The sequence below is a fragment of the Lethenteron reissneri genome, chromosome 9, assembly GCF_015708825.2.
Source record: "Lethenteron reissneri isolate LAM-NWPU_2019-01 chromosome 9, ASM1570882v1, whole genome shotgun sequence".
Lineage (NCBI taxonomy): Eukaryota > Metazoa > Chordata > Hyperoartia > Petromyzontiformes > Petromyzontidae > Lethenteron > Lethenteron reissneri.
This window is the reverse complement of record NC_083787.1, coordinates 2,920,139-2,944,818: the sequence shown is the minus strand read 5'-3', so window position 1 is coordinate 2,944,818 and position 24,680 is coordinate 2,920,139. Positions and strand designations below refer to the sequence as shown.

The following is a 24,680-nucleotide window of genomic DNA, read 5'->3' as shown; positions in this document are numbered from 1 at the left end:
TCACACACACTCACCAACTCACGCACACACTCACCAACTCACGCACACACTCACCAACTCACGCACACACTCACCGACTCACACACTCACCGACTCACGCACACACTCACCAACTCGCGCACACACTCACCGACTCACGCACACACTCAGCCACACGCTCACCAACTCAAGCACACACTCACCAATTCACGCACACACTCACCAATTCACGCACACACTCACCAACTCACGCACACACTCACCGACTCACACACTCACCGACTCACGCACACACTCACCGACTCACACACTCACCGACTCACGCACACACTCACCAACTCACGCACACACTCACCAACTCACACACACACTCCCCAACTCACACACACTCACCAACTCACGCACACACTCACCAACTCACGCACACACTCACCAACTCACGCACACACTCACCAACTCACGCATACACTACCAACTCACGCACACTCACCAACTCACGCACACACTCACCGACTCACGCACACACTCACCGACTCACGCACACACTCACCAACTCACGCACACACTCACCAATTCACACACACTCACCAACTCACGCACACACTCACCAACTCACACACACACTCACCAACTCACACACACTCACCAACTCACGCACACACCCACCAACTCACGCACACACTCACCAACTCACGCACACACTCACCAACTCACGCACACACTCACCAACTCACGCACACACTCACCGACTCACACACTCACCGACTCACGCACACACTCACCAACTCGCGCACACACTCACCGACTCACGCACACACTCACCCACACGCTCACCAACTCAAGCACACACTCACCAATTCACGCACACACTCACCAATTCACGCACACACTCACCAACTCACGCACACACTCACCGACTCACACACTCACCGACTCACGCACACACTCACCGACTCACACACTCACCGACTCACGCACACACTCACCAACTCACGCACACACTCACCAACTCACACACACACTCCCCAACTCACACACACTCACCAACTCACGCACACACTCACCAACTCACGCACACACTCACCAACTCACGCACACACTCACCAACTCACGCATACACTCACCAACTCACGCACACACTCACCAACTCACGCACACACTCACCGACTCACGCACACACTCACCGACTCACGCACACACTCACCAACTCACGCACACACTCACCAATTCACACACACTCACCAACTCACGCACACACTCACCAACTCACACACACACTCACCAACTCACACACACTCACCAACTCACGCACACACCCACCAACTCACGCACACACTCACCAACTCACGCACACACTCACCAACTCACGCACACACTCACCAACTCACGCACACACTCACCAACTCACGCACACACTCACCGACTCACACACTCACCGACTCAAGCACACACTCACCAACTCGCGCACACCCTCACCGACTCACGCACACACTCACCAACTCGCGCACACACTCACCAACTCACAAACACACTCCCCAACTCACACACACACTCACCAACTCACACACACTCCCCAACTCACGCACACACTCACCAATTCACGCACACACTCACCAACTCACCCACACATCCACACACTCACCCACACATCCACACACTCACCCACACATTTACACTGCAAGCTACAACACTTCTCATTCCAACCACTCACCCACACGCTCACCAGCTCACTCACTCGCTCACCAGCTCGCTCACTGACCCGCTCACCGCAGGTCACAACACTTCTCATTCCAACCACTCACCCACACGCTCACCAGCTCACTCACACGCTCACTAATGTATTCACCCGCTCACCAGCTCGCTCACTCACTCACCGCACCGCTGGTCACAACACTTCTCATTCCAACCACTCACCCACCAGCTAACCAGCTCACCCACACGCTCACCAGCTCACTCACACGCTCACCAACTCACTCGCTCACTCACCGCACCGCTGGTCACAACACTTCTCACTCCGCTTGTTCCCTCGCACGGCTCCACTTTATAAGTTTCATCTCCGAGCACTATCATCATCATTTCTTTATCGCCTTGTTCTTGTCATAAATGACCATTAGCGCAAGTCGAGAAACGTATTTACCTCTTCATCAATTGTAACTTTTATAAAAAGCGCCGTTTGTTGTTGGCCGCTCGGAGATTTTAGGCGCTTGGGCCATGTGTTCAGCCACCGTGATATTTTTTATATAAACTCATAATAATACTAATCTGCAATGCTGGAACACAGGCACACGGCCGGCCGCGTTCTGCCAGGTGGAATGAACGTTATTGTGCGTGGAGGAATTCTCTTTGGAAATAAAACAACAGCGCTTCGCCCAGGATCTCCCAAAACCCCCCGGTCCTCGTAACCACCGGCCCTCCCCCACCAGCACGCTCCGTCTTTCCGCGTTTACCAATTTACTTCTGGCCCATTCAAATGCTAATTAAATCGCTCCACGCTGCACGCGCCCAGTGATTGTTAAACACATTCCTGCGGAGGGAGCTGGTAGGAACGTCGGCTTGCTCGGTCAATGGCCAGGGTTAACTGCGGCATGGTGTATTCCGCAAATATGCCCGACTGTGAGGGCGGGCACAAGCCGGCGTGAGTAGGTTAAACGTTGAGTTTTATAAGGGCACCACGGGGTGACCAGCCCCTCCCCACCCTCCCCACCCAGACCCTCGCCACCCTCCCCACCCAGCCCCTCCCCACCCTTCCCACCCAGCCTCTCCCCACCCTCCCTTTTCCACCCAGCCCCACCCCTCCCATTTTTGGATGCACGACCGACGGACACAATAATCCCCTGTGGGCTGGTGGAACCAGGTGGTTCCTACCAGTAACAGAGACGTATGTATGTTGAACTTTTTTCGCACCGTACGTGGCCAATCGGGTTAATTGGAGATGGTTATAGTGTTTAGCCGCTGTGTAAATCCAAATATATATTTTTAAACGTTAGCATGGCTCAAATGTCATAGGTACATACGGACAAATCTGTATCATAAGTCACTACACAGATCCTGACCGCCCGCATTTGGTGGACAGTTACATATGACAAGTCTTGTTTCCCCTTTTCCCCCAATTGTATTACAGCGTCATAAGATGAAGAAATTCTCATTCAGAATCCGACGACTGCAGTGCATCACCCTGTGGCAAAGAATGCCTCTAGAATATGATCCCATAGAACTAATTCTGACATCAAATCGGCAGACGTCTTTATCCATATCAGGTGGGCCCAACTGTATTTGTATATACACGGTAAAAAAAATCATCATATGCCAATCAAACCCAGCATGTTTTCATTCTAAGAGCTGGAATAAGCCAATTTCACTTAAAACTCAAATGGAACGTGATGGGGTTTCTTTGTATGCAGTCATTGGTGGCTGGGTTCGCCCCATCATCTCACGACACCTGCGAAGCCAGTTTAATCACAACTCATGCTGTATACATCTATGGGTCTTTGCGCGAGTTTATGCATCTCCACGTAAGTCTATGAGTGTCTGTATTAGTCTATCTAAATCGATGGCTCTCTCTCTGTGTGAGCGTGTGGGTCTCCGATTTAAGCCATTGCTGGCCGGCTCTGTGGCCATGTACGTACGTACGTTGAACTTCGTTTGCACCGTACGTAGCCAACCTTGCTAATCGGAAGTGCGGGGGAAGGACAACACACCTATGATCTCGCAACCTGAGCGCTCGGCTTAATCACGGATAACTGACCCGTGGAACTCGCCACGTTGCCGACTGCTTCGTCTGGGTCTCGCTGTGCCAGCCCAAGATGTGTCCCACCCGCCTGAGACCCAATGGCCAACTCTTCAGTGCAGCGGACGCGAGATGAGCAAACGCCCTTTTTAAACGAAGTGGTCTGGAGCGGTCGAGAATGCCGCATTTATGGCCGGGGCGGGGGGGCGATGAGAGGTTAATGAGAGGAAGTGGCCCTTCATAAAAAAAGGCAATTGACCGAGTGCAGTACGAGCGACGAAAGGTGGGCAGTAAATTGACTTGAACTTTTAACAAGACCACAGCTCTCGCGATGTAACGTAACGGATACGAGAGTTGCATTGCCATCGGTGAGAAGCTCAGAGGGAGAGAGAGAGAGAGAAAAAAACCCCAACGCGAAACGTTGCGCCGTCGGCTTGGCGTGACATCTGCAGCTCGCGTAGTGGAGCCACGTGTGGCAGGGAGACACGGATGGGCAGCAGCAGCAGCCATGGCAGCAGGCGTCGGCTGTGCTAGCGGGGCTGGTATAGATGCATAACGATTTAGCAATTCGCGTCGCTTCTGGATCCAACCCGTGGAATGAAACTCAATATCTTTCGAGTCGTATAAACGGCTCATTTTCCGTGGGCGGATCATCCGAGACAAACCGTACTTGCGACAATATGTGTATATAGTATTATATCGTGTGTATGTGTGTGTTATAAATATGGACGCTGGTTTCATTTTGAGTCGTCCCCCACTCGTCGACGGATCGGTGACTCGGTGGTCACGTGGCCGCAGCAAACGTCGCCAAAGTTTCAGCGATTACTTGCCGAAGCAATAAAGCAGACGACGCGTCCCACAGAGCTAAACATGAAGAAGAAACAAGTATAACCCGTAAAAACAAAGTTTTTCACTATAAATCCTTTATATGCGTGGCGGCTAGAGTCCTCTCGTCCTCTGGCTTGAGATGGCTGCCACCTATGGGGCAGATGATTGTCTGCCAGTATTAAGCAATTGGTAATTAAATATTTAATTTGTTTTCCCTAAACAGTGTAAATTTTTGGAAAAAAATTTTCACGAACATTAATTGTCTCGCACAACGAGTCTGTGTGCAAAATGTCAGCTCGATTGGATCACGGGAAGTGGGTTAAAAAACGACCGAAAGATTTGCACGGTCGTAAGCAAGCAAGCGAACTTAATATAAAGGATTTAAAAACAACGTTTGGAATTACTTGCATGTGTTGTGAAGTATCCGTGATGTGTGTGTGTGTAATCGAGAGGTTGGCTGCATGGTATAAGACACGGGGTCTCGGTGACCCTTCAAACCTCTCGAGGCAGCTACGATCATCGCAGTGATTTAACTAACCCCTCCCCCCCCCCCCGGCCCTTCTCGCCTAAATATTGGATAGAATCGCGACCGTGAATCGTGACAATGCATTGGATTGCCGGGGGTAGAGGGCGGAATTGTTACACCTCCATGAGCTAATAAACCATTCACCCAGCAGACAAACCGAAGCGGCCAAGCAACCCCGAACAAAACTATCATCAATCATCGAATCATGTACCCAGCCACCGTGAGACGAAATAAGCTTCGTCCAATTTCGCCTCCCTTCACCTGCCACTCGCACAGGTGACGGGGTAGATGACAATCGTGCACAGGTGGAACTCTGCACTCGGCCTTTCTCGAAGGTGGTGGAGTGGTGGGGCAGCGGTTAGCGCACTCCGCCGTGCGGACTCGACTCCCAGCCAGGGCCGTGACATCAGTGGGCGAGCGATGTCGCTGATACAGTCCGATGGGCCCTTTCTGTTCACAAACCTGCACTGAACCGGCGTGGTGAAGTATGGTAAAAAAAAATCCTCAGTAGTGGATTGACAACAAAAACTCTAAATTATTGTTCAATATTAATGCAATCTCAATTAGGACCTAGTCTCACTTTAAAGAGGGCTTTCAAGTGTGCTCGTGTCAATACAATATACCACAATGAAAGAGTTTTCAGTGCAATTAGTTTTTTTTATTCACATCGTTTATAGGGTATAATTTACACTACAGAAGTGGAGGAACAAACAGCTGCGATAAATTATAAATTACTAGTTTGCAATTCTCAAAGTTCCATCAAACCATTCTCCAATCTAATTATCATATATATCAACTTCTCAAAATCTATTAAAGAGTCTCAGAGGCCTGGACACATATATATATATATTTCACAGAACTGGCGAACCGTATTATAGACATAATAAACCGTGGAACTCGCGTAAAAAAAATTAATCGTAATCTCTAATGAGTTGTATTCGTGACCACAGCCTTACATCGCCAGAGCGATATATGTACCAGCCCTCGGCTGCCCTTGCTTCAATAAACCGTACGGACCAGCGTGGTGAAGTATGGTCCAACAACCTCCACTTACTAACACGGCATGGAGAGGTCCTCGTCCAGCAGCGGATTGACAAAGGGCCATATATTTGTCATTTATATTTCTGTACGTTTAATGTGTAGCATCTAAACCTATACCCGGTGTGAATTGTGCCGGGTGAGCTATCTGATAAAGTCAATCAAAAATAGATCGCTGCAATGACTTGCTCCACTGGCCAAGCGTTCCATGTCGACCAATTTGGAGCCATTGCCAACATAGTGGCAACGATTAAGTGCTACGCATCGTCAAGCAATGATTAGATCAGGGTCAGCAGCAAAGACACCCTCCCACCACCTCAACCTCTCCCCACCCCGCCCCTCCCCCAACCCTCCCACGTCCCAACTTGTGGACGAGGTCTGCCCCATCACCTATCCGTCTTGCCTGGGAGGTTGTTCGTCCATGCCTCAGCAGGTCACGCATTGCGGGTTGGTACGCACGTATGATTGCATGTATGTTCAACTTCTTTCGCACCGTCCGTAGCAATCCGTGCAAACCGGTAGGGCTTGACTGGCTGAAGTGGGATGGGAGGCCCCAAGACCGGTGCAGATCTCACTCGCCATTATAAACGATCAAAACTCAACTATGAACTGTTTTCTTTAATCAGGTGAGTCCCACTGAGATAAATATCGACCTGACCACAGATGATAGCTCAACGAAGTGGCTTATTATCTGTTACTAAGAGCTTTACAGCTCATCGAATCCCCCCCCCCCCCCCCCCCAGTATAAGTAAACATTCTCATTCTGCATAGCAGCCAATTACTCCAAACGCACGTTCAGCCTCAATGTGGAGAGAAACACCAGAGGATCGTGAGAAAAATCCACGCGACCACGGGGAGAATCACTGGATGTCAACTCACGCGGGTTTGGCTCCCACGGCCGGCAACTCCAGCTCACGAGTACGCCCAGATCACGGGGAGTGGGGGGAGGGTTCAGAATTTTTTTTTCCTGTCGCTTTGCAACGAGCGATCGTGCAGTGATTTTTTTTTTCAGGATCTCAGAAAGTTTGCGTTCAGAGCAGCCAACAAACTCACCCGCGTGTGTTTCCGTCAGACCTATCTCCACTCCCGTTCGACCAATTGCACGATGGCAGATTTGCCCTGGGCTACTGATACTCGGTGCTTAAAATCGTTTGAAATAATGTGCCCGAAATGGCACGGGAAAATGAATATTTATATATGCGTCACCACCATGTTCTATCGCATTTAATGAAAACATTGCACGGGCTGCTAGACGCACTGCATTGTAGGACTTTTGGTTGATTATATTGATTCTAGATTCGAAGCTTTCGTGACTGCAAGGATTCATACTCTTAGGTTTTTTCGGTAAAGTCACGTAAGTAAAAAAAATTAAAATAAATAGATTTATTTTAATTTATTATTATTTTATTTTTATTGATTATATTGCCCAATTGTATAACCGAATTGTGCTCTCGGCGTCACGTCTCGAGACGATCTTTTTCCGAGCATTGCCAGTGCAGCGCGGTCCCCGCACGCTCACGGAAACGGATCTTTGTGAAACTACGACGTTTTTTGTTGGTGGCCGGGCGAGCGTGGTTAGCGTGGCAACCAAAAGCTATGGAACGCCTCGCCACTTGGAATCAGGCGATCGGAGTCGGTAGATATATCTAAATCTGCTTTGAAAACCCATCTCTTTAAAGTGGCCTTCCCTCTCAAGTTTGATCGCTTCCCCCCCCCCCCCCCCCCCGGTTCTGTTTTCGTTTTCTGCTTTTCATGCATTTTGCGGCATTGCGATCATAGGATGAAATGCGCATTATACATTTGAATAAGTATCACTCGTGAGATCCATTCACAGGGTATTCTAATGCGTCTAATATACATCATATACACGGTGCACGGCACATGCATCATACACTACGCAGCGCTGTTCAAAATGCATTTTATACGTAACGCTCACTTCGCGGATTTCGCGGAGTGACACCGCGCTTGTGATATATTTGTTATCGATACATCATGCCGTCTGCGTTGTGTCTACGTATGCCAGCGCACGATCTCCCCTCCCCCTGCCCACACTTTGCCCGCTGCTGGTGCAACCCGGCAGCGAGGACTTGTTTAAAGAGGGACAAGTAGCGACTCGGGGGGGGGCGGCGAGAGGGTGGTGGGAGCACGTCAGAGTCAATGTTAACCGAATTTTAAACAAACACCAGCAACCGCGCACGTGTCTTTCGGATGCGACCATCCGTCCAGCTAGCCAGCCAAAGTTTTACATACTATTTGAGGATAAAGCAGGACGAGCCCATGGTGAACTTCTTTTACACCGTACGTAGCCAACCGTGCTGTGAAGATGGGCCCTAACACCCATTGTTTAATGAAACAGAGGATTTTTGATGGGGGAGGGGGAGAGCTCACCCCCCCTCCCCACACGCTCCCTCCCCCCACCACACGCTCCCTCCCCCCACCACACGACGAGGCTGTGCCCCGCTTCGTGACATTGGATGAAGTCTGTCTATTTAAGCCTGAGTTGCGGGTCTGAGAAAACTCTCTGGCTCTCTCCTCGGCAGGTTGCTTTAAGTAGACCTGTGCCCCCCAACCCCCAAGCAGCCATCCCCTGGTACTGAATCGCGCCGGGTTTGAAAACAAATAAAATAAAAAAAAACCCGCACGGAAATTGGCTTTTACAAAATCGCCATGCGGGGAGGGCTGGCTGAGGTTTTGAAGCCGACGGGGGAGCAGGTCACAGCAATTGACGCGCCCGTCCGGGATCGATCACCGATCCAAATACCCACCAGCCGAGACATCGAAACTCGCGGGGAGGATCCCTCCTCACCCACCCTCCCCCCACGCGGAATGCAGCCTGGATCTCGTCCGATCTCGGAAGCTAAAGCTGGATTGTTTTGAGCCTTGCGCGTGCTTAGATGGGCGGCCGTCGCGCGCTAAACAGATTGTCATGGACAACTGTGACCAGAAAAAAAAAGTGGATTTATAGCTCATCGGATACCACCGGTACAAATCCTAATTCCGCTTCTGACCATGCCCTGCACGGTTGCGTGCGCTGGAGAAAAATAAAAAAAAATTAACTCGTAAAAACAAAGTTTTTCACTATAAATCCTTTATATGCGTGGCGGCTAGAGTCCTCTCGTCCTCTGGCTTGAGATGGCTGCCACCTATGGGTCAGATGATTGCATGCAACAATTAGCAATTGGTAATTAAATAGAATATTTTTGTCCTAAAAGTGTAAAATTTTAGAAAAAATTTTTCACGAAAAGTAATTGTCACGCACACCAAGTATGTGTGGAAAATGTCAGCTCGATTGGATTACGGGAAGTGGGTTAAAAAACGACCTGAAAGATTTGCACGGTCGTAAGCAAGCAAGCAAGCGCGCAAGTGAACTTAATATAAAGGATTTTAAAAAATAACCCGTAAAAACAAAGTTTTTCACTATAAATCCTTTATATGCGTGGCATCGGGGCGGCTAGAGTCCTCTCGTCCTCTGGCTTGAGATGGCTGCCACCTATGGGTCAGATGATTGTCTGCCACCATTAAGCAATTGGTAATTAAATATTAAAAAAAAAATCCCTAAACAGTGTAAAATTTGGAATTTTTTTTTCACGAAAATTAATTGTCACGCACAACGAGTCTGTGTGCAAAATGTCAGCTCGATTGGATCACGGGAAGTGGGTTAAAAAAAGACTGAAATATTTGCACGGTCGTAAGCAAGCAAGCAAGCACGCAAGCAAGTGAACTTAATATAAGGATTTAAAAAGGGTACACAATGCTGTTGAACTTCTTTCGCATCGTACATAGCCAACCGCGATGATATGGAGGTGCTCATGCTGCACTCGAGGTCGTGTTTGCAACCACGCTGACGGCTCTGTCGCCGTGGTGGTCACGCAGCGCAATCGCGCGGCAATGGCTCAGATAATAAAAGTTGCGAACGTGTCCTAGACAGTAAACAATAATAAATAATTCTAGATTTGAAGTTTTCGTGACTGCAAGGATTCATATTCTTAGGTTTTTTCGGTAAAGTCACGTAGGTAAAAATTTTAAATTAATAAAATAAAAAAAAATAAAAAAAATCACGACCTTTCGGAGGCAACACAAGCTTCCGTCTTCAGATGAAACTGTCACAGCTGTAGCTATCGTGCTGTTTCAGTTCCACCTGAAGACGGAAGCTTGTGTTGCCTCCGAAACGTCGTGATTTTTATTTTATTTTTATTTTACTTTTATTAATTTAATTTTTTTACCTACGTGACTTTACAGGAAAAAAAAACACTAAGAATAATAATAAATAATGAAAGTAATATGGGGTGGGTGAGGGGTGTTGTTGGCGAAAGTGAAACAATGACAACACAAGGAACGCTTTGTTCTGGCTCTCGGAGGCAGAACCTCCTTCGTCTGATAAATAATGCACACTCTAGAAACCACGTGCGACGCTGATGCAATTCGAAGGCACAACGTGGAAGGGGCTCAGAACTCGACGCTTGTTGTTGTGTGGCGAACACGCTGATCTGGGTACCAGCCCACCTGAATTTGAGTCCCCGACGATGGATGAACATCGGCGTGACGAGTGACAGGCGAAGCGAACCGGTGCAGGAACTCCATCCCCTCGCCTCCCACCGCTCACCGGCGTGGCTAGGAGATGTTAACTCCCTCGCCTGGTATGCAGGAGGTCGTGGGTTCGAATCCCGACCCTGACGCCTGCTGCTGTCTATTTAGAGTCTGCGTGTTTCTTTCTCTCTCTCTCTTCCCGTGGTCGCGTGGATTTTTCTCCAGGTCCTCCGGTTTTTCCCTCCACATTTAGAATCGACGCCACGCGTTAAGAGCTCTTGGCTACTGCCGTGAATGTCCCCGTTATGATAAGCCACTTCGTTGAGCTATCATATGTCACAGCCAGGTCGCTTTCTGAAAAAAAATCTACATAGCTCAGTGGGGCCTCATCCTGGTAAAATTAAATAATTTGTATTTATTTATTTAGTTTAATTATCACGCGTCCGTCGCCCGCACCGCACCACGGCCGCGCATCATGAGAGCCGTGGGTGCACCCTCGCCGCTGCAACCGCATCGAATCGTCGCGCCCAGGGCTCTTCCGGCCGAGCGAATGTCCGACCGTTCCAATGAATGCGACCGTGCCGTGCAGCGACAGGCGACGCGGTGTCGGTGTGGGCGGGCAGGTGTCTGTGCGTGTGTGTGTGTGCAAGGCTGCGTTGGCTGGGTCATGTAGCCCACATGCCCAGCCACCGCATGCCTTAACAGCTTTTGTTCGGCCGGATCGAGGAGGCTAAACGGGAGCGGCACGGGTTATAGAAGAGATGGAGTGATGTGGTACAGGAGGACATGGAGCTGAGTGGACTTGCCGATGACTGGTAGCAGCGGTGTCAAGATCGGCCTCTGTGGAGGAGGAGGCTCGTGAAGGACGCTACTGGGCAGTTGGAGGCAGTCGCCCTCCAACAACAACGGAGGGCGGAGGCGCGACGCTCTCAACAACGAGCGGAGCGCCGGGTGGCTAAAGCACAGCAAGTTGGTACAGTAGGGGGCACAGGTGGTTCATCAGCCACTCGTCTCAGTCAGTCGACCTGTGGCATCTGGGTCTGCCCCGTGACCTCCTGCCAGCAGGCATTCGACACTTCACGTGGCCTCAAGGTGCACATAGCCTGGCACAAGCGTCGTGGTGACGTCACCGCCACTTAGTGGCGAATGGCGGTTGTTGTTGTTGTGCGTGTGTGCGCGTGCGAGTGACAAAGAAGTAGTCGCGTTGTAGGGCAGCAGTGGCGTAGCGGTTAGTGCCACTCTGCGCTACGAACCCGGCGACCCGGGTTCGGTTCTCGCGGCCAACACCTGTGACGACTATCTGAACCAGGACTGGGCCTCCCCTAGGTCGACTCAGCCTCAAATGAGTACCTGGTGCGATGTGTAAACATCGCCACTGGGGAGACAAAGGCGGTCGGGCGTGGTGCTGGCCACCCACCCCCTCGTGTACCGTTCCGGCCTTCATATGTGCTCGCTAACAGCACTTGCCCCAACAGTCTGTTCGTGCTATACGGGGGATCTTTGTCTTTGTCGTGACAAAGAAGCAACCCAACCCCACAGTCGCCCGCTCTCCCCATGCAGGCAGATCTGGCGTGGGGCGGCACATGGCTGGCTGGCGCCCCGGATAAATTAAGAATTTAGCGCCCCTTGAAAGTACTGTAATCCTCTGGTAATAACCTCGTCGGGTTGTGTGTGTGTGAGTGTGTCGTTAGTTATCCATTACGTGACGCGTGTCTGTTCTGTATGAATGAGTGTTACCTATTTGTTGGGGAGCGCTCGGAGACAGTGATTTAGCGCCGAAAGAGCCCCCGCTTCCCTGTCTCCCCCCTACGTCGACTCAGCCTTAACTGAGCACCTGAACGTCAGCACCGGGGAGAGCTGCCGTCGAGCGCGATGCCCAGCCACTCCGCACCTTTCGTGCACCCATAATAGGTGCTCGCTAACAGCGCTTGCCACCAACAGCATACCAAGTCTACAGTGGGCATTTATTTCCGTGAATTATATTTTATATGCAAACTCCACGACGTGTTCGTACAACGTATGAAGTCTCCTGCCCTTATCATACACCCCGAATGCAGCCCCACCGCTGTTTGCACGGGTTACAAGTCAACTAGGTGAACGCAGTATCATCATCAGCGCGACGTTATCTGCCTCGCCTGGTATGCAGGAGGTCGTGGGTTCGATGCCGACACAGACGCCTGTTGACTATGTGGAGTCTGCGGGTTTTCTCTCTCTCCCCGTGGTCGCGTGGATTTTTCTCGGGGTCCTCCTGTTCTTCCCTCCACATTAAGAATGAGGCGTTTAGAGCATCTGGCTGCGATACATTTCCACGTGACGATTCGCCACCTCGTTGAGCGATCACGTGTTTCGTGTGCTGTCCGTCCGCCGCACCTCCGATGAGCACTGTTGGCTACGTACGGCGCGAAAGAAGTTCAACATACGCATATACATCATTTGTGGCCGGGCCGCTTCTGTAAATGTACGCTACCTGGTAAACAACAATCATCATAACACGTAGGCTTTCGCCTACGTGTCAGTAAAAAAGTGTCACGTTGACAAAAGACAAATAGTTCACTGCTTTAGCCCACGGCAATTCGCCAGAATTGCCCGATGATGCTGGATGCAATTACCAGCGAAACGTCGTACTCAAATTGTAAATGTTGTGGTTTCACGCTTCAACACACCGGTGGGCTAAAGCAGTGCACTATTTGTCTTTTGTCAACGTGACACTTTTTTACTGATTGGCCGTGTCGGGTGGTGGAGGGTTACGACACATTTATAAATAACGCGATCTAAACCCAAAAACGTTGATTATGAAAAACAATCATCATCATCAGCAGCAGCGGCCATTGCCTCTTCACTGCTAGACGAAGACCTCTTCCCCGTGCCATCGCCATCCCCACGGTTCATCGCTGACCGCTACCAATCCGTCTTCTCGCTCTTGCGAATTGACGCGATGCTCGTCCCTCTCGGACCCTCTGTTCTACCTTCATACCGGCTATAAATAAAGGCAATGCTTATTTATATCCAGTAGCAGAGTGCCTCGCGGCAATTTTGGTCCAAAAATAAATCCACGTTCCGCTGGAAACGTCGATACACTTTGCTCTCTTATACAAAAGACATTCCCGTTCTATTTTTTTACATATACAATTATATATTCTACAATATATATCTTTTTTTTTATTTCACGTGTTATTTATTGTAGGAGATCGCTGAAGCAGCAACTGTTCCATTTATATTAATGCACCGTGTATATTCTGGTTTGTGAAATGCTCGCCACGAGCAGCAGCAGCAGCAGTGATGATACCTGCTGTTGCGAGGCGTTCAAGTGACATCAATTGCACCAACATTCCACGTGGGTCCTCTCCCGCTTCATCACATTTTTAAAGCGCCGCGTACGAGGGATTACCGCATTCTCCGTGTTAAAAGCCCCATCCGGATAAGTAAGGGGCACCCGGGACGTGTTGTGCCCGGTGTTCAACATTCGTAAAAGAAAAGAGTGGTATTTTGATCGGATGGACCATTAAACTGGTGGCTCATATATTGTTTACGGCCAAAAGCCAGAAGTGGAAATTCCACATTCACATGCCGGGGGAGAGTATCTTCCATAGTGTTGTTGACATCCTCACAAAATGATACTCATTAAATGCCAATAAAGTTATACAAATCGGGGAGGCGGGGAGAGTTAAGGTATAATCTGGAGAATACCGGTCCGAGTCTCAATATAAAGTGAAGTTTGTTGCGGGATAGTTTATTTTCTTACTTCACAAAAGCGCCGCATTCCTTTGATCATGCGCTATTAATGACGCCTCGTACATAAAAGTCAAAGTGATAAAAAAATATAAAAAAATAGACGTCAATTTATGCGCCATGCATTCGTAAACTAAACGGCCATTCTTCTTCTTCCTTCAACTCTGTCCACGTGTTACCGCGTGACCTTATCAAATCTGGATTTATAGCAGGGGTGGATGCTGGGTATAGTTGGGAGGCGATTGCACACGTGGGTTATTTGATAACTGCACATATAACATAATAATATATAATCACAAGCAGGGTTTCATTTCCCATGGAATACTTTCAGGACCCCATCCCCCGCCCCAGCTACTGACTTCCAAATTACTGAACGGGGTGGGAGTGGGGGCAATTTTCCACGGGCAGCTCCGGCATAAATTAAGCCCCGATCAATGAACGATATGCGGGCAATGTTGATGTCCACGACGACGATATTGCAAGCAGGCAGGCACATTTATATCAGGCATGGTGATGCTATGATATGGGCTCATTGTGCTTTTACAGAACAGACAGGACAAACGCCTTTCTAATAAAACGTAAATCAACAGCCTTTAACCGACACATTGGTAGCGAAACCTCCGTACGCCGTGTTCGTGATGGCTTGATCATACTGGACCATCCTGGACCATACTGGACCATGCTGGACCATGCTGGACTATGCTGGACCATATTTCTTCACATCGGTCAGAATCTTGGCCAAGATTCAGACTCGGGTGACCGGATTCAGAGAGCAGTGCCACCAATTGCTGCGCCTGATTAGTTTTCGATCCTCCCGGATGGCTGCCCACCAGGTCTTGCCAGATGTTTTAGACGTGGGGTGTCGAGGTGTGGTCAGGAGGAGATAGCGGTGTCATCCCCTCGTACACAGCGTGGTTAGATTCCCCCACCTCCGTATTATTGTTACTACAATTGTTTCACCAGGAACGCCTCACTGAATCTAAACTCTTATTTCTAAACTAAACTATACTTTTTTTTTACCAGGTCAGGTCCACTGAGCTATGCAGCTAATTTTCAGAAGCGACCTGGCCATTAACGATAGCTCAACGAAATGGCTTATCACGTGAACATTTATAGCAGCCAAATACTCCTACTAAGTTTTCGCAGTCGGGAGGCGAAGCTAAAAGTATAATCCCAATTCACGAATTTATTGGGATATTTGACCAATACCAATTACAATGAGGTTAATTTTTATATATGTAGACGAAAATAATTAGCTATGGGAAGAAATCTGAGCACGCGGAAGGCATCTATGCAGACAAACAGGGCCTTGAACCCACGCCCACCACATGGAAGCCTCTGAGGCTCTAACCCCGTTGAGCTACGCAGGCTCCCTCTCCTCCGTGAAACCACAAACTCTCATCCCGAATGGAATTGGCCAAACACCTCCCCAATGCAGCAGCCTAGCCGACAAAGAGTATTGAGACTCGGCTAGGCCTTGTTAGGACAGAGAGTTGGTATGATCGCGGTTCACAGGAACCGATTTGCCATCACATTGTTTTTTTATTTTACTATTTTTTATTTTACCAGGTAAGGCCCACTGAGCTATATAGCTCTTTTTCAGAAGCGGACCTGGCTATTACAAATGGTAGCACAACGAAGTGGCTTGTATTACGTGGGAATTCAAAGCAACAGCCAAATACTCTAAAGACACTATTCTAAATGTGGAGGTAAAAACCGGATGACCGGGACAAAAATCAACGCTACCGCGGGGAGAATTTGCAAACTCCAAATTTACAGGCGTCAGGATCGGGATCGAACCCACGACCTCCTGTATACCAGGCGAGGGAGATAACATCACGTACCCAGAAACAAATCCGACTCCCACACCACCTCCCCTGGGCATTCGTGATTAAGATTAACACATAACCATTAGCGCCAGGTTATCCGAATTAAATCAGGCTCATTATGCGGCGGTGATGGAGCGGTGGCGGAGTGGTTAGCACATCGCTGTCACGAATTCGACGACCTCAGTTCGATTTTCGATCAAGAAATTTTAAATCAACCCGCACTGACCAGCGCGGTGAAGTATGGTGAGCGGAATCTTATAACCGACACGCCGAGGGGGTAAACGCACATACAGCAACGAATTGACGATCGGGCTATGCGTGTTGCGCTATTGAGGAGCATTCTGTGTAATAATACATCGACCCACGCCCCAGACCGGCCCACTTGTTTCAGTGTATTCGGGATTGCGTTTGCGCTGGCAGTACCCATCGTCTAGTCTCGAGGTAGTCACCTCACCACCAATACTCGGTAACCCTACGAGTGTTTGTTGAATACGCCTGACACTGCCGATGAGACTCGGCCGATCGAAACCGCCCCGGAGTGAGTTCGCTTGCTGAGCCCAATTGAGCCGAGAAACATCAGTCGACAAGACCGCTAGGCCAACTGAGTGTCAAACGAGGATTAAAAAAACAAATCCCAATTATATTATACGGAGAGATTAATAATGCGGGCTGATTTAATTTATATCGGATTGGCCACGCGCGCAAAGATTACACGGTTATGCAGTTGCAGGCGGCGCTTGCATATCAGCAGTTGGTGGGTGGGTACGCTCTCTCTCGAGGTGTGTGACTTTCTCGAGGAAATAGCTACAGCGCTTCTGGGAGCAAACACGTGGAAGGTTCCGCCTGGTGATTGCGGGCTGATGCGTGGCGGCTTCCTCGGCTTCTTTTTTCTCGCACTGATATCGACACGAGAGGGGACGGGCGAGGGAGAGGCGCGATCTTTGGATCGAGAGAGGGCTTCGGTTTTTCGCCCGTGTGCCCGCCCAACAGAGATGCGTGCGCCAGCGAGGGAGAGAGGGAGGGACGGGGGGAGCGATTTTGATCGATGTCATTAATCGGAATACGGTAAATCCTAATTCAATCGGAGTTGCTCGCGAATGAAAAATATCGCCTGCGGAGTTCACGGTCGCGTCAACGTTACGAGCCCCGTCCCTCGGGGTGTCGGCGAGTACAACAATTAATACGCAGACAAATATCCCCTGCAAAGCCTTGGCACACTTTCTAGGGCAAGTGCTGTTGACAAGAACCGACGAAGGCCGGCACGGCGCAACGATGTTTACACCCCACAGCAGCCACTCACTTGAGGCTGAGATCGGTTCGGACAATCGTCGCTGGCGTTGTCCGTGAGCTGGAATCGAACTCGGGTGACCGGGTGGCGCAGCGCAGCGCGCTAACCGCTGCGCACACCGCTCCCCACCAATCACAACACGCGCTTGCCAAAGCCCAGTGGGCGATATGATCAAGTCAGCTATGTTGTTATGATGATGATGATGGTGGCGATGGTGACAGGTGTGTCGACGGCGAGGGTGGTGGTGGTGGTGGTCATAATGACGATTATGATGTTTGCAACACTGCACGCGTATCACTTTGCAAGACGAAGTAACCACGGCCGCGGTTGCGCCGCTATTTCCCAGACGCGGTAGCTGATGGATCCGACGCGAACGCCCGGCGCGCTCTCCCCCGAGCGGCGCTCACCTTGGGCGGAGCGCAGGAGAAGCGGAGCGCGACGCTGCGACGGCTGCGAGGAAGAGGCACTGCGCAGCGGAGTGGCTCGCAGCTTAACCACCACAACCACCCTCACCGCCCCCACCTCCCTCCCTCTCTCATCTCTCTCCCCTCCCCTCCACTTCTCTCTCTCTCTCTCCTCTCACTCTCTCGCTCTCTCCTTGCGCGCACACACACAGACAACACACAGGCACATGCACATACACTCCCTCCCTACCGCTCCACTTACTCCGTCCTATATCCCACGGAGAAATCGTTCTGCTCTTTTATATCCACTCCCAGTCAGCCTGCTCCCTCCCTCCCTCCATCCCACATCCTCCCTCCCTCTCTACATCCCACATCCTCCCCCATATCTCTCCCTCCCTCCCTCCCTTACTCCCTCCCTCTGTTCTATCCCCTTCCCTATCCCTCTCCCGCCCTCTCCCTCCCGCTCTCCTCGCACAACCCACGCATCACTCGCGTTATCCTACACTCTGCCGTGTCCTGCGATGCACCTCCAGGTGGATATTGTCTCATCAGCTCTGCCTAACAGCCCTGGCTACATGTTTCTGGGATCTGGTTTTCTGGCAACAAATGAATTGGCTTCCGCTACCTATCTCGACACCCAAATGTAAATTCTTATTTCACTCTATCGGTCTATTGATTGGTTGCCCTTTTGTCAATTCACTCCTGGATGAAGGTCTCCTCCACGCCATGTGGGTAACGTCTTTTTGTTCTGGTTCACCATACTTCGTCACCACGCTGGGCTGCGCGGGTTGGGGAAGGTATCGCACACGACCTGGGCAGAAATGACCGCTGATGTTGAGAATCGAACTCAGATGGTCCAGTCCAGGTCTTGGCAACCTGCGGCACATTAAGGACTGCTTCGTGTCGGTGTTTATTGAGGATTACCGTGCAATGCGGCTCTGGAAATGTATATATATTTAACAAATTCGAAAAAAAAATCTCTGTTCTTGTTATGTTGGTTGCCAACCCCCTGGTGGGTTATATCAGCGCGCCAGTGCGCTAATAACTGCGCCACATCTCAGCAGATGGACTGAGGTTAACCATCAGTTGCGTGTTTTTTTTAAGTCAGTTTTAACCTCCTGTGTCTTATCAGCAGTTAAGGCGTCTTCCATGGTGCTCGTTACCAGTTATTGTTGGTGAGAGCACTTCCTCTAAATGACGGGGCCCAGATGACAAGAAAAATAGAACGCAATGAAAAATTTCCAATCCGGATCAGCGTTTGATTGCTACCGCTGCTGCTGAGTAGATTTACAATAATTGAGGTATATTTATTAATGCATTTAATTACCCAGAATGCTCCACCGCATGCACATAATGAGTCCTTATCCAATTTGTTTTCTGCAGTAAATCTAACTCGTACGCTCTCTCTCTCAGGCTCACACACTCCCTCCGTCAGTTGATTTTTGCAAGCAATTTCCGGCATTTGCATTTCACTGAGCCGTGACCAGTTTACGTTAACGCTCATTCGTGCGAACACCAAGTCGTGGTATATATGTTGCATTTCTTTCATAGGCAACCGTTGCTAATGGGAGGCGCGGGGAAAGGACATCAAACTAAACACAATAATAAGTCCTAAAGGAATGCGTTTTAAGTCTAGATTTAAAAGTGCACAGCTGCCAGTGGCTTCCTAAGAATGGAAGGAAGAACGTTCCAGACGGCCGCAGCAGTGCATCTGAAAGCGCGCGATGTGGCGGCCGTCTTTGTTCGATGGCTCTCCCAGAGCCGTGCACTGTGCTGCGAACCGGGCGTTTGGAAGTTCGATTCCTGGCCACGGCTAAAATCAATTGCTCGTGGTTTCTGACACGGTTCACCAAATCCTCGCTGACCAGCACGGTAAAAAATGGCCAAAAAAAATCGATATCTCCATGATCATTAAGGAGTGTCGAGACATTCATCCAGCAATGGATTGACAGGTTGAACATTATTATGAATAATTACGTGAATGAATTTTTCAAAAATGATGACTCGGGCAGAAAACTCGAAACCGCGTCCAGGATTTACTGCTTGAACAAAATGCGACTGGAAAACGTTCGCGCCAGATGGACCTCAATGTTGTTTAATGTTACATTTGGTGGTTAAACATAACTGCGTCTCTTTATTCACAATGTATTACCCATAATCTACCAAGACAGCTCACAGTAGTAATGATTTATACGCTGCACTTGTTACCCATGTATGTATGCACCCTTTGAGGATAGTGCTGTAGCAATTGCCAACGGCCATATCACACTCAATATGCCCGATATTGTGAGAGCTCCGAGGCTGTAAGGGTGGTTGAGCCTGGTTAGTACCTGGGGGGCGGGTGACCGTCGCCACTGTTTGCCAGGTGCTATAGGCGCGTGCCCTCGGGGTGTTGCCAACAGGTGGCACTGCTGAGAGGTACCCCCTCGTATCAACACGTGGTCGGTGTTTTAAAAATAAAAACATCGGCGGGAATGTACGTACTTATACAATATGTACGTACAGTAATTACTTTATTGTATTTAATTTATGGTTAGTGTATTTGCCTACACGTTCTCAATCGTTGTTGTTGTATTGTTTGCTGTTGAAACTTTGCTGACAGCCGTGAATAAAAGAGCTTCATAGCTCATCGGATTCTTCCTGCAGTATAAATAAAGACTCAGGTTCTGATCGTCACTCCGGTTTACCTCCAGGTGTAGCTGAGCACTCATCAATAAAATCGGCCAAATATCCCGATGTAGCCGCTCGGACCCTCTGGGCAAAATGCATTGAGACTTGGCGCGCGTCTCTCCACAATGAACCGTCCTTACCGTGCGCAGTTTTGTAAACCGATTTGCCATTGAATGCACTTGCAGGATACAACTATTGCAAACGCAGGGGCAATCCATTGTTGTACTGTACTTCTAAGCTCCCACGTCCGTTCGCTTCCCATCGCCATTCACCCGCACTAAGCAGTGTGGAGTGAGCTATGATGAAATACCCCCCCCCCCACCCCCACGATCTAGCACGGCGTGGGAGCCCCTCTTCCAGCAGTGGAGAAACAGAGCGCTGTACGTGTGCACAAGTGAAAGAGGACGATGATCGTGTGCGCATGATCTCCATGCGTACACGAGTGGGCACTTGGCGACCCAGCAGGGGTTAGAAAGGCGACTGTGGTGAGTCGTGGCATCACCAGCGCTGGTCGTGATGACCCCTTGACCTTGTCATACCTGGTGTAAAGCATGTATCCCGCGTGTGGGGTTGCATTTCTCCATCTGTCTTTATGTGCAATGCCCGGGTGTTTACGCACGCCGTCTGTGTTCATGTCGCCCTATCCATCGATCTACAGACCGTGCGTCGGTGCGTGAGCGAATACCTCGCGGCGCGCTCGATCTCGTCAGCTCTCGCAAAGCTAAGCAGGACTGAGCCTGGGTCGTGTTCGGATGGGTGACCGCCATGCACAATATGCTGGCGGTGGCTACATCCGTTGCTGTACTGTACTCCTATGCTCCCCACACGTCTAAACCTCCCCGACCGCCAACAGCCCGCGCCAACCCGCATGATGAACTACGATCAGACGAGCCCCATTACCGACACCGAGTCGGGAGGCGCCTGGCCCTCCATCCAGCAGTGGATCGACAAAAGGGCTGTGCACGTGCACATTCGTATACGTCCGTGTAGCTTGCACGGACTGTAGCGGCAAGTGCTGTTGGCGAGCCCCCATGAAAGCCGGCACGGCACACGAGAGGGCTGGTGGCCAGCCCCACGCTCGGCCGCCTTTGTCTCCCCTAGTCGCCATTTTTACCACACACCGTGCCAGGTATTCATTTGAGGCCGAGTCGACCTACGGGGAGGCACAGGACCAGTTCAGATAATCGTCGCTGGTGTTGGCCGTGAGCGGGAATCGAACCCGGGTCGCCGGGTTAACAGCCGAGTGCGCCACTATATGGCGGTGAGGTCACCACGGCGCTTGTACCAGGCTAGGTGCACCCGCGTAATCACCACCAGCAACCAACAACCCCGAACACATTTTTCGCTGTAAAAAAAAAAAGGTCATCGTGCGAAACGTCGCCTTTTATATATATACAGTGTATAGATTGGCGGTGGCGGCGGTGGCGGGGATGGTGGTGGTGGTGGGGGCTGTTCCTTTAGGAGCAGCGTTATTGACGAATGTTGCGCGCGTTCCTGCGTTCTCCCCTCTCTCTCTCTGTTCCCTTCAGACAACCACCAGGGCCAAGGAGGCTCCCGTCAGCGGCACTGCAGTCGATCAATCTCAATTAGCGCTGCGTTGCTGCCTTGCCTCTGCCCTGCTCGCCCTGCTCCTGCTACCTCCATCCATCCCCTCCCCTCCTCCTTCCTCCTCTCTCTCCCTCCCTCCCTGCTCTTTACAGCAACAGGGCAAGGCCAGCGTCGCCTGTGCACGGAAGCGCAGCGGGAAGGGACAGGCGACACACAATCGCGCGCTCGCGCGCACGCTAATAATGTGCACCCCGAACATGATGTGAAACTCAATTAATATGTGTGTGTTGAGAATTACGTGTGCGATGTGTTGTGTGTTGTGTGTTTGTGTGTGTGCAGTACATTGGTGGGTAGTGCGGTGGTTCAGCGCGCTGGACTACGAACCCGGCGACTCGAGTTCGATTCCCGCTCACGGCCACCAACACCAGTGTCAATTAGCTGAACCGGTTCTGGGCATCCCCTAGCTCGACTCAGCCTCAAATGAGTACTTGGTGCGGTGTGTGAATATCGCCACAGGAGAGACAAAGACGGCTGGGCGTGGTGCTGACCACATCATCCCCTCGTTCACCGCGCCGGCCTTCAAATGTGCTCGCTAAAAGCGCTTGCCCCGACAGTCTGTTACTGCTGCACGGGGAATCTTTGTCTTTGTAGCGTGTGTATTTGTCTATGCCCTCCGGCCATGCAACCCAGCACTCACGTAACGACGCACACACAGAAGTCGCTGATTCGATTTGATTCGATCTTCAGGCGCGAGTTTCCTTCACTTACCACCCCCACCACCACCCCCACCACGCACCCCACTCGCCTCTCTGCACCCCATCAGTGTAACTGGGTCCAGCCATATTCTTAGGTTTTTTCGGTAAAGTCACGTAGGTAAAACATCAAAATTAAGAAAAAATAAATTGAAAAAAATCACGACGTTTCGGAGGCAACACAAGTCTCCGTCATCAGGTGGGACAGTCACAGCCGGATTAGCTGCATCAAGTGAGGCAATGATTCAAGATGTAATCCCTTAAAAGCAAGTTGAGGGGGAGGAGAGGGGGGGGAGCTCATCAGAATGTGGTAGCCAATGAATGGAACGTATCTCGAGTGCAGACGAAGTTTGGGAATAAATTGTGGATTCTCTCCCACCTCGTCCAAGATCTGTGGCCAGCTCTGGATGAGCATGGCACGCAACAAGCGGGAAAGAACCACCCCGTGTCGTGGCTGTCTAAAGATACCTCGAGCGGACGCCCTTCCACCAGCAGCGCCGTGGGTGAGCCATTGCAGGGGCTGCACCTTAGTACGGTACACGGAGCCGAGAGGATGGCGGGATTGACAGACGTTACTAATTGGCTGTGTCGGGTGGTGGCGGGCTTAATGACACATTTATATTTACGCGATCTAACCCAAACAAATCAAAACCTTTATTTTAGAGGCAAGCAATGTAACGCGTTCCATACAGCAGCGTCCGCCCAGGAGATGGAGCGATGGAATCAGCCCGTGGGCTCGATGCTCGGGGAATCATTACATGGCAAGCTCGTGGCAGATGACGAGCGCTTGGAGAGGCATTCGTCCAGCAGTGGATTGATCATGACCGATGGTGATGTTGAGGGGCGGGGGGGGGGCAGGTGCCCCCTACAATGGCATAACCGCTCAGCCGCGTTCACACACAGAGACAAACAGCCTCCAGTGTGGCCTTGACAGGCTGCTGGGACGAGTGCTGTGAGCGAGCACCAGTGAAGGCACGCAAAGTGGTAGGCGGCCACCACCACACCCGGCCGCCTTTGTTTCCCCAGTGTCGATGTTTATACACCGCACCAGGTACTCATTTGAGGCTGAGTCGACCTAGGGGAGGCACATGCTCGGTTCATATAATTGTCATTGATATTGACCGTGAGCGGGAATCGAACTCGGACCACCGGGTTCGTTACTCGGGTCACGGACGTTCGCGCTAACCACTGCGCCACCGCTCCCCACGTACGTACACACACACAAAACACAAAGATCCCCCGTGTAGCCTTAACAGCCTGTTGGGGCAAGTGCTGTTAGCGAGCACCTATGAAGGCCGGCACGGCACACGAGGGGGGGGGGGGTGATGGGGGTGGGGTGCGCGCGCATCTCTCACGCTGCAAACTTCGCGCGCCGCGTGATGACACCCCCACGCGCGACCGCCTTTGTCTCCACTTCGACACGACATCCGCACACCGCCACAGCAACGGGATGATCGCGTTCAGGCCGAGTGGACCTTGAGCGCGGACCGTCACGCGCGCACCAGAGCCGCACGCGGGGCACGGGCTCCGATCCGCCGTTGTCCGATGATGCTCGATGCGACGTCTTTGTGTTGCCGTGTCCTCACGGCCACTGAGGAGGCATTTATTCAACATAAAACGGGCAATTGGCCTTTTTCGCTCCCCCACCACCCCCCCCCCCTCTCTCTCTCTCGACAGCGCAAATCGTCCGTGCACAGCGAGACGTGACGTCGTGGGGGGGGTGCGGTGGGGTGTGAGTGGGTGGTGGATGTGTCTGTGCGCGTGTGTGGGTGTACACAGCGGGAGGAGAGCAAGGAGCGGTGGTGCAGCGGTTAGCGCGCTGCGCTACGAACCCG

The 24,680-nt window shown here is 50.9% G+C and overlaps 1 protein-coding gene across 1 annotated transcript in view; it reads right to left on the bottom strand.

Annotated features, from left to right (window-relative positions):
- LOC133340325 (carbohydrate sulfotransferase 8-like) overlaps positions 1-18,001 on the bottom strand; it is a 123,473-nt gene extending 105,472 nt beyond the window's left edge. The window contains exon 1 of the mRNA XM_061548465.1: positions 17,879-18,001. The gene's annotated coding sequence lies outside the window, so the exon portion shown is untranslated. The remainder of the gene's footprint in view (positions 1-17,878) is intronic.
- Between the last annotated feature and the right edge of the window lie 6,679 nt (positions 18,002-24,680).